Source organism: Belonocnema kinseyi, chromosome 4 (assembly GCF_010883055.1).
Source record: "Belonocnema kinseyi isolate 2016_QV_RU_SX_M_011 chromosome 4, B_treatae_v1, whole genome shotgun sequence".
In the NCBI taxonomy this organism is placed as follows: Eukaryota; Metazoa; Arthropoda; class Insecta; order Hymenoptera; family Cynipidae; genus Belonocnema; species Belonocnema kinseyi.
This window is the reverse complement of record NC_046660.1, coordinates 25,850,568-25,859,061: the sequence shown is the minus strand read 5'-3', so window position 1 is coordinate 25,859,061 and position 8,494 is coordinate 25,850,568.

Genomic DNA, 8,494 nt, shown 5'->3' with positions numbered 1-8,494 from the left:
GAGCTCCAAGGAGATTATGTTGAAAAATAAAAAAAAATGTACCCAAAAAAAATTGTTTTTATACTTCATTCTAAGGACTTATTGAACTACCCTCGTATCAAAAGCTAATTGTAAAAGAACACTCAGGGTAAAGCTAGGAAAAAGGGTAATCTTAGTTTTAGAGGGATTGAATTTAGATGAAAATAAAAATCTTGAAACAGCACCCATAGCAATATTTGCAGCAGACATTCTTTTTAGGAACTCTTTATAAAAAAACGACCCGAGCCTGATGTGTTGACACCGAGATAGACAATTTCGCTCACTACCTCCAGCTGACTCTCTGCATAGAAGAATTTCTATTCACAAGGCCTAATTTTGCGGTAAACTATAGCTTTTGATTTTGCTTTGTTTATTGCTAAAAATTGCTCATACGGTGTTCGGTTATAAGGTTAATTTTTCCTTGTAAGTCAGCCTGAGAGTAGGCCAATATGACTATGTCATCAGCATAAGGAAATAAGATAACGTTAGATAAGTGATCTATTAAATTTTCATGCATAACCTGATTTTATGAGTAGTCTTGTAGATCATATATGAAAAGCGCAAAAAGAAGAGGCCTAAGGATCTCACCTTGAAGCACCCCACGAGTTACCTTTACGGACGAAGGCATACCCTTGTAAGTGCCAATAGACATGTTAGCATACCATAGAGATTTTTCATAATTTCTATACGTTTAGTGGCCTGGCCTATCCTTAATAGTTGACTTAATGGGTGACAGTGGTTTACTAATTTAAAAGCCTTTTTGAAAGCTATGCAAAAAAAAGATCCATCGCCTTGAGATAAACCAATAAATTTGAATTAAAGAAGTTAGGATATGAATATGATCAATACGATTTCGCCCAGTCCTGAAACCAGTTTGATTTCTGGGAGAATGCTTACCTCATTCACCCACGCAGTCAATCTCGTTGACAGGATCTGAGAGAAGATCTTGGTAATACTATTTATAAGGGCAATTCCCCGATAATTATAAGGGTCAGATTTATCATCCTTTTTATGCAACAAAAGTGCATCTATTTCGGCCCAGCTAGATAGGACTCTTTCCTCAACCGAGAACCTGATGAAGAGGCACCCTAAGTACTCTACCCGATTTCGCGAAAGGTTTGTAAAAAATCTATTGGGAATCCCATCCTAGCCCAGGTCTTTATTGCATTTATATTTCAATAAATATGCTTTAATTTCATCAATAGAGATATCACAGTCCAATAAAAGGTCTTTGTTTAACATCCACTTTATGCAAATAGGAACCTCAATGGGATAAAAAGAAAAAAGTAGGTCTTGCCATGCATGCATGTTTACATTGTTAGTCGAAGAAGATGGCAATCAAAATCTATTAGCCGCTGCTCAAAAATCCTTAAGATTATTAGAAGCGGCTAGTGCATTCAGCAGTGCATATTCGCTTTACCTCTTCTTGCACCTAAATAACTCCAGAAAAGATCTTTTGATTTTTTGAAATCCCCCCCCCCCCCCCCTCCGTATAGGCAAAGACCAACCATTTAAAGACATTTAAAGATTGTCTAAACCTATGGCGCGTGAACAATATTTTCGTTTTCAGAACTAGAAAGTATAGTTCTTGCACCAACTCAACCGGATGGTTCTCACAACTGTACCAGTATAGGCGTAACAGCTATACAAGTATTCTTAAACGTCATATTGCTCCACGATGGATACAAGTTTGTTTACGTGACAATACGCGATATGAAAATTCTTTTATGGTGCTACAAACTAAAAATATACCCACACACTCGTGAAGAGCTGTTTTTCTGGATCGGAACAACTAAAAGCACGGAAATTAGACTTTTTTTAAAATTTATTAAACTTTTAAATTAAAATTTTAAATTAAACTTTTACAAAAAAAACTGCTCGAGCAAATGACGCTTCCCTTCCACTTTAAGGGTAGAGTCGCACGTGTTTGCCAAGCAATGTTTCGGTCCCGCGAAAAATCAGTATGGTTGTCTCAACGATACCGCATGGGTCCAAACACTATATACGAGTACTTCGCTGAACTATACTTCTGTATGATTCGAGCGGAAATACTGTTTTTTCCGTGTATGTTCTTTATAATACCAAGGTTTCTACCCTCGAGTATGCCATTAAGGCTTTGCAAGTAAGTTCAACGTTTTGGCGACAGATGAGATTATGACTATTAAATTCTTATTTAGGATATTTATTTCGCCGTTATAATATCCAGAGTTCTCAGAAATAGACATTTCATGTATATAGTCACATTTGCGGAGGTATTTGGTAGAGCCGCTTATCCAACACGTAAAATTGTTACGCCAATCACACAGTAAACACACTCTCAGAAAATTCCTCTTAACGATAAAGGAATACCTTTACGGTTAAAGTACCATCGTTTGAGAATGAAGTTTGAAAACAGATCCTTTAACGGTTAAAGTGCAAGTCGTTTAACCCAGAATCGTTTTAACGATAAGCGATTCTACTTTAAAACGTAGAAGGTGCGCATGCGTGGGCGCATACGCGGAATTGCATCACCGCGCTTTTAAAATGCAATCCTTTAACCATTAAAGTGCATACTTTTAGTGTTAAAATAGATATTTTAAGAGTGAAACGAATCTGCTTTTAACGTATTCTACTTTAACGATTAAAGGACCGACTTTATCGTTTACAGAGAATTTCTGAGAGTGCAGCGCAACTTCTGTTGAGTGTAACAGCTTCACTGATACAAGAGAAACATTAACCTGAACAGACATACCGTTTGACCAAAGTATAGTTGAGCCGTTCTTCATACGTGGTGCTTGCGGCACAGCTCTACGCTTGCGCAGTTTAGGAAAATATAGCACCCACGTTTCGTAATGAATATAGAGCAGACTCCACACCAAACTGAACTGCAGCCAATCTATCACCGCTAGCGTGACGGTTTTACTTAACCTCTATCCGTGCTGAAATCCAAGAAAAGTATAAATGCCCAGAAAATCTGAAGGGAATCTCCCTTTTAGTATTAATGTCTTACCACTCTACCTTATATACCTTAATTGGTCAATATAAGACAACATAATAACAGATTTATAATTTAAAGTTGAATTTTAAACGAATTCTACCAAAAAGATTATTTTTTCATCAAAAAAGATTAATTAAAGACAGTGATGCATCCCCTTATAAACCTTAAGCATGGCCCGAAAGCCCTCTCCATAAAGAGAGGACCGCAGCCACGCTATTGGCTGATATTTCAGAGTCACTGATGCAGAAGCTGCTTGTGAGTGTTACGCGCTTCCTCACAATCGCAGGGCAGTGACGGAGATTATGAGTGGAAGTCTAATTATCCTTTTCCCACAGACGATAGAGGGGACTTTCTTTAAGCCCTATCTTATGTATGTGATAGCGAAGGTTTCTATGTCCTATAACCATTTCGATCCATCATTCAACTGTTAATATCTTAAGTGACCAACCTACTGGAAATGCCCACAACTGGCTCAGGTCCAGTAAAATTTCCCTTTGCTGCTAGCTTTTCTAGCCTATCTAGTATCTCATTGTCCCTGATGCCACTGTGTCCAGGGTTCTACAACAGAGTAACTCGGTTTTCTGTCACTAGCTTATTCAGTGCCTCCAAACACTCCCATGCTACATCGAAGTGGTCGCTGTTTCTATCAGAGCCATGATAGCAGCCCTGTTATCGAAGCAGATGCAAATGATTCTTTTTCCCGCCATACTCCATTGCCTTATAGGCGCACTGAAGCAAGACCATAATTTCAGATTGTAGAACTGTTGCGTAGGAACTCATCGCAATTGTTAAGCCCATTCCGTTTCTTCTATGGTATAAAGCTGCCCCAGCATTCTCCTTGTTTCTGGAGCCATCTGTTAACCAGCTGCCTCCATCACTGGACAGGTGTGCCTCGACCTTAGCCCATTCCTCTTTCGTGGATAGGCTAACTCTGTACATTTTGGGAAGAGGTAGCGACATGTGGACATTTCGTCCTTAAGCATGCTCAGTGTCGGCCACCTCGCGATGTCGATTGGTATCCGTATAAACTGTTCATATACTGCTATAGTTAATCATATTTAATCTCGAGGTCGCCTTCGCAGCTACGGCCTCTATGGTGAGATGGAGGTGCTCCATAGCTATTAGTGCCCCCAGGGCCATTGTGGTTGTCGACTTTAAGGCACCAGTCATACCTCTCAGAATCAGTCCCCTGATTCTTTCGGGTCCAGATTTAACAGTAGAAAGTTCGACCCTGGTCAACCAGACGACTGCCGCAAAGGTTAGTCTGGGTCACAGGATCGCTGTGTAGATCCACATAAGTGACTCTGGTTTCAAGCCTCAGCTTTTCCTTACGGCTTATTCTAGATGTTTGGCTTGCCGTTTGTTTTCCAGTTTTTTTCTAGCCAATTTCAATGTACTCGTGGTTCTCTACTTATACCTTCTGGTGAACACAACTGCACCTGTCATACTCAGATTGACTGATAGTAAAGTCCTCTTACACCATGAATCTACTATTCTTAGTGCTTGCTGCATTACTCCAAAAAGCGAATCCAAATGCAGAACGCGCACGATGACCAGTACATCGTCCGCATTGCGAGAACTTTCTACTTCAGTTGCCCTTTAATTAAGTTTAATACAGTGCTTAAGGCCTTCTCAGTCGAGTTATTAGCCCTATAGGCGTATTGCTGTTTGTAAATAGGAGCTCTTGAAAAGACCTTATCGCGGATATATCTGTCCATGAGTCTTTCCACTGTATTTAGTATGGAAAATGTGAGGCTAATGGATCGGAAATCCTTGGCTGAAGTATAACTGATCCTGCCTGCCTTCGGAATGAAGACTAATCTCGCACCCCTCCATGCGGCTGGAACATAACCCAACGGCAGACTAGCCCTAGCAAGTCTCACATATGGCCCAATTATGATCTCACCAGCCCTCTGTAAGAGGACTGGATATATACCATCCAGACCGGGAGACTTGTAAGGACTGAAGGACTTCAGGGCCCATCTGACCCTAGCTCGGGTCAAACTCGGTGTATCCCCCGACGAGCAATTTTAGAGTCCCTAGAATAGCAACCGGATTTCGAGAACGCAGCTTGTCCAGTCTGTCCGCCTCTGCTCCATTCTCGATATCAGTGCAAAAGTTGGTCTAGCTTTCATGCTTTGCCTAATGGCTTCCTTAAAAATCTCGGCCACCGTCTCCAGTATATCCACGTCTCTAATTAACCTGGGCAACCCTGAGAAAGTACATCTTAATTCTGTGGAAAAACTGACCGAAGTCAGTTCTTCTTGGACTTCTGACCCATTTAGGGTCGATGGGTACAGCGGATTCCAACACGAACTCTACCAGTGAGTGATCTGAGAGAATGGGTTCATCCGAGATTCTCCACTTCTTGATATTATATGTAAAACTACCAGTACAGAGCGAGATGTCTATGACTTCCTCCCTGACTGTATGAAGAAACGTCGGGGTTTTCCCCGTATTAAGAATATCTAAATCAGTGGTCATTAGGTATTCGAAAAGATCTATACCTCTAGAGTTTATGTACGTGGTAACTCATAAAGTATGGTGGGACTTAGCATCGCACCCCAGCAAAAGAGGTTGACCCCTTTCAATCCAAAACCTTCATGCAAAATCAATTTTGTATGTCAGTTTCGAAAGTTTTTTGCAGATTGAATCATTCTTGCCGCCAGAAGAATTCTTTTTCGAAAAATATAATTTTTCTCATTTTCTCGCCAATAATTGACGTTTATTATTTTTAGACTATCCATAGTTACGTTTTTAACTTTTTAGATTATTTCGAAACACCACAATTAGCCTCACCAGAGTGTATTAAAAAAAACTCAAATAAAAAATATTTATAATTTTGCGCAGAGGATATTTTTGTCAAAATGATAAAACATGCGTCGTTTCATTTTGTATGAAACCCAAGTATTCAGGAGGCGAATGATTCAGTTACTTAAAGTTGCACTGCCCGAAAACGAATACCTGAAGGTAGCAATTAAAAGATAAAAAATATATATTTAGTATTCATTTGAGCCCTAATCTAACTAATAAAAAACTATTAGTTATAATTGAAAAAACTTTCTTTTTTTATATATAAATAACACAATCGCGCGATAATCCTCATCCGAATAAAATTAATTTTTACTTGTTGCATTTTTAACACAATAAGATGCCATTATTTTTAAACAGGATGGTGGACTATTTTTTCAAAATTAGATCGTATTCACTTGAAACTTGTTCCTTGGCGGTTCTAAGGGTCCTTGATTACGAATATGCAGTAATAAGAGACCCTTGCCTTGAATTTCTAATATTAGCGAAGTTTGTAGAACGTCATGGTTCAGCTCTACAATTTTTCAAAAATGGCTAAATACGCCGTTTTGAGGGGTTTTAACCCCTATTTACTCAAAAACGTGACGTGATGGGAAGTTTGTGAACCCAGATTCGTGTTCAGCCCAAAAAATTCATTTAGAACCACTAGGTTCTATCTTATTCGAAAAACTCATCTAGGGCAGTGTTATCTTTAAAACGGTTCAACTTTTTGACTAGAAAATACAAAGTATTTCCGAAATAGTTGAATTTTCGACCAAAGACAGAAACTTATTTTTTAAGTTATACAGGATCTTATAAAACCTTAGGACTTTTAGAAGCTTGGAAGAAAAAATTGTCCTTCAGATTTTTATTTAAAACTTGAAGCAATATTTTTAAATATTTTGAAATGTTTTGATATCTTTTCTTTTATTAACTCAATCTTCAAAATTATTAAATTAATTTTATTATGAGCAAAACATGCTTAAAAATATTTTCACCTTTAAACACGAAATGAATTTTTACAAAATGATATCAGTTGGGGTTTCCCGTAAATTTTAAGAAAATTTGTTGTAACACTTAAACCGTTCAAAATGAATAGGAATTTTGTTTCGAAATTTTTACAAATTTAAATCTTATCTGAACTATTTTCAACTGTTTTCAAGTTTTTAATTAATTTTGCTTATTTTAAACTTATAGAAATCTCTTAAATTTACTAAAGTTTTTCAGAAAAACATGCACATTCTTGTTTGAAATTTAATAAAAATGTTTTAAATGTTTAAAAATCTTCCTTAATGTTCACTTACAATTAATTTTAACCCTTTGAGCCCCGACGGAACGCATTTTTCCATTTTTTTCAGCCTTCTTAAGTTCAATGAAAACTGTCAGAAATTTTTTTTTAATATATCAATATCTACGTAGAATTTCACGATCTTTCCGAATCTGCCATTGGTTTGAGAAAAATACGTAATCTGAATAGGTTATGTTAATTTTTTTTAGCGAAAATTCGTGTTAGAAAGAATTTTTTTTTCCTAAATCGATATCTTCGGATCGAAATCAAGACGAATGTGTTCGAAAAGTAAATATATCGCTTCCTCGAATTAAATTGTAACTTTTCAAAATGACGTCTCAAAGTTAAAAACTTTAGACGATATAGCAGTTTTTGTACATAGAAACCAATTTCTCACCAATTCACGTGAACATTTGTAGAAGGGGGTTTTGGAGGTCGCTGATTTCGAATCCAAGATGAAATTTGACAAATTCAAAATGGCGAATCCAGAATGGGGGCCCAAAAATTTAATTACGCGTATTTGTATGATCATGTATACTAAGGGGTTTTGAAGGTTGCTGATTACGAATCCGAGATTAAATTAAAAATTTTTTAAATGGCGGATCCAAATTGGTGGCCAAAAAATTTAGTTACGCGTATTGGTATGATAACGTATACTAAGGTATATTTTCGGTTGCTGAGGAGCAATCTAACGTCAGATTTGACAAATTCAAAATGGCTGATCCAAAATGGGGGTTGAAAAAAATTGAATTTCACGTATGTGAATGACAATATATCCCTTGGGGTCTCTTGGGTTGCTGATTACGAATCCGATGTCAGATTCTACAAATTCGAGGTGAGAGCTGGGCAACGTCAAAAAAATTTATTTTAACATTTTTACACAAATTAAAAAAAATGTGTTTGATTCGAATATACGCGTTATATCTTTCATGCATGATGCCAACAATATTTGTTCATATTTTAAATTTAACATGAATCTGTAACGAATACGTTAATTACCTGATAAGTAAATATCAAATAATGATATCACGTGCTCTCCACGTCTTTAGACGTTGTTTTTGTTTCAAAACAGTCTTATTTCATTAGGGTTAGGTGAATTTTATTTATTGAAACGACTCACCTGTTAAATTTTGATAATCATCTGCATAATTAGCAGTGATTTTATTATCAATTTGTCAGTTGCGCTTATGAATTCAACTTCTCAATAGCGAAAATGACGATCTTTGCCGGAACACTCCTTCTTAAAACTGCAATTTTGCTGATTGGATGTGTTGGTAAGGGAAATAATATACAATATATTAAATAAAAACTCTAAAAATGAGGAAATAATATTTCGGTATCACCAGGCTGCGCTCTCAAATACACCAAACTCTCGCTTTTAGTCAAGAGTCGAGAGTTGCCTTCAAATGGCCTTGGACTGA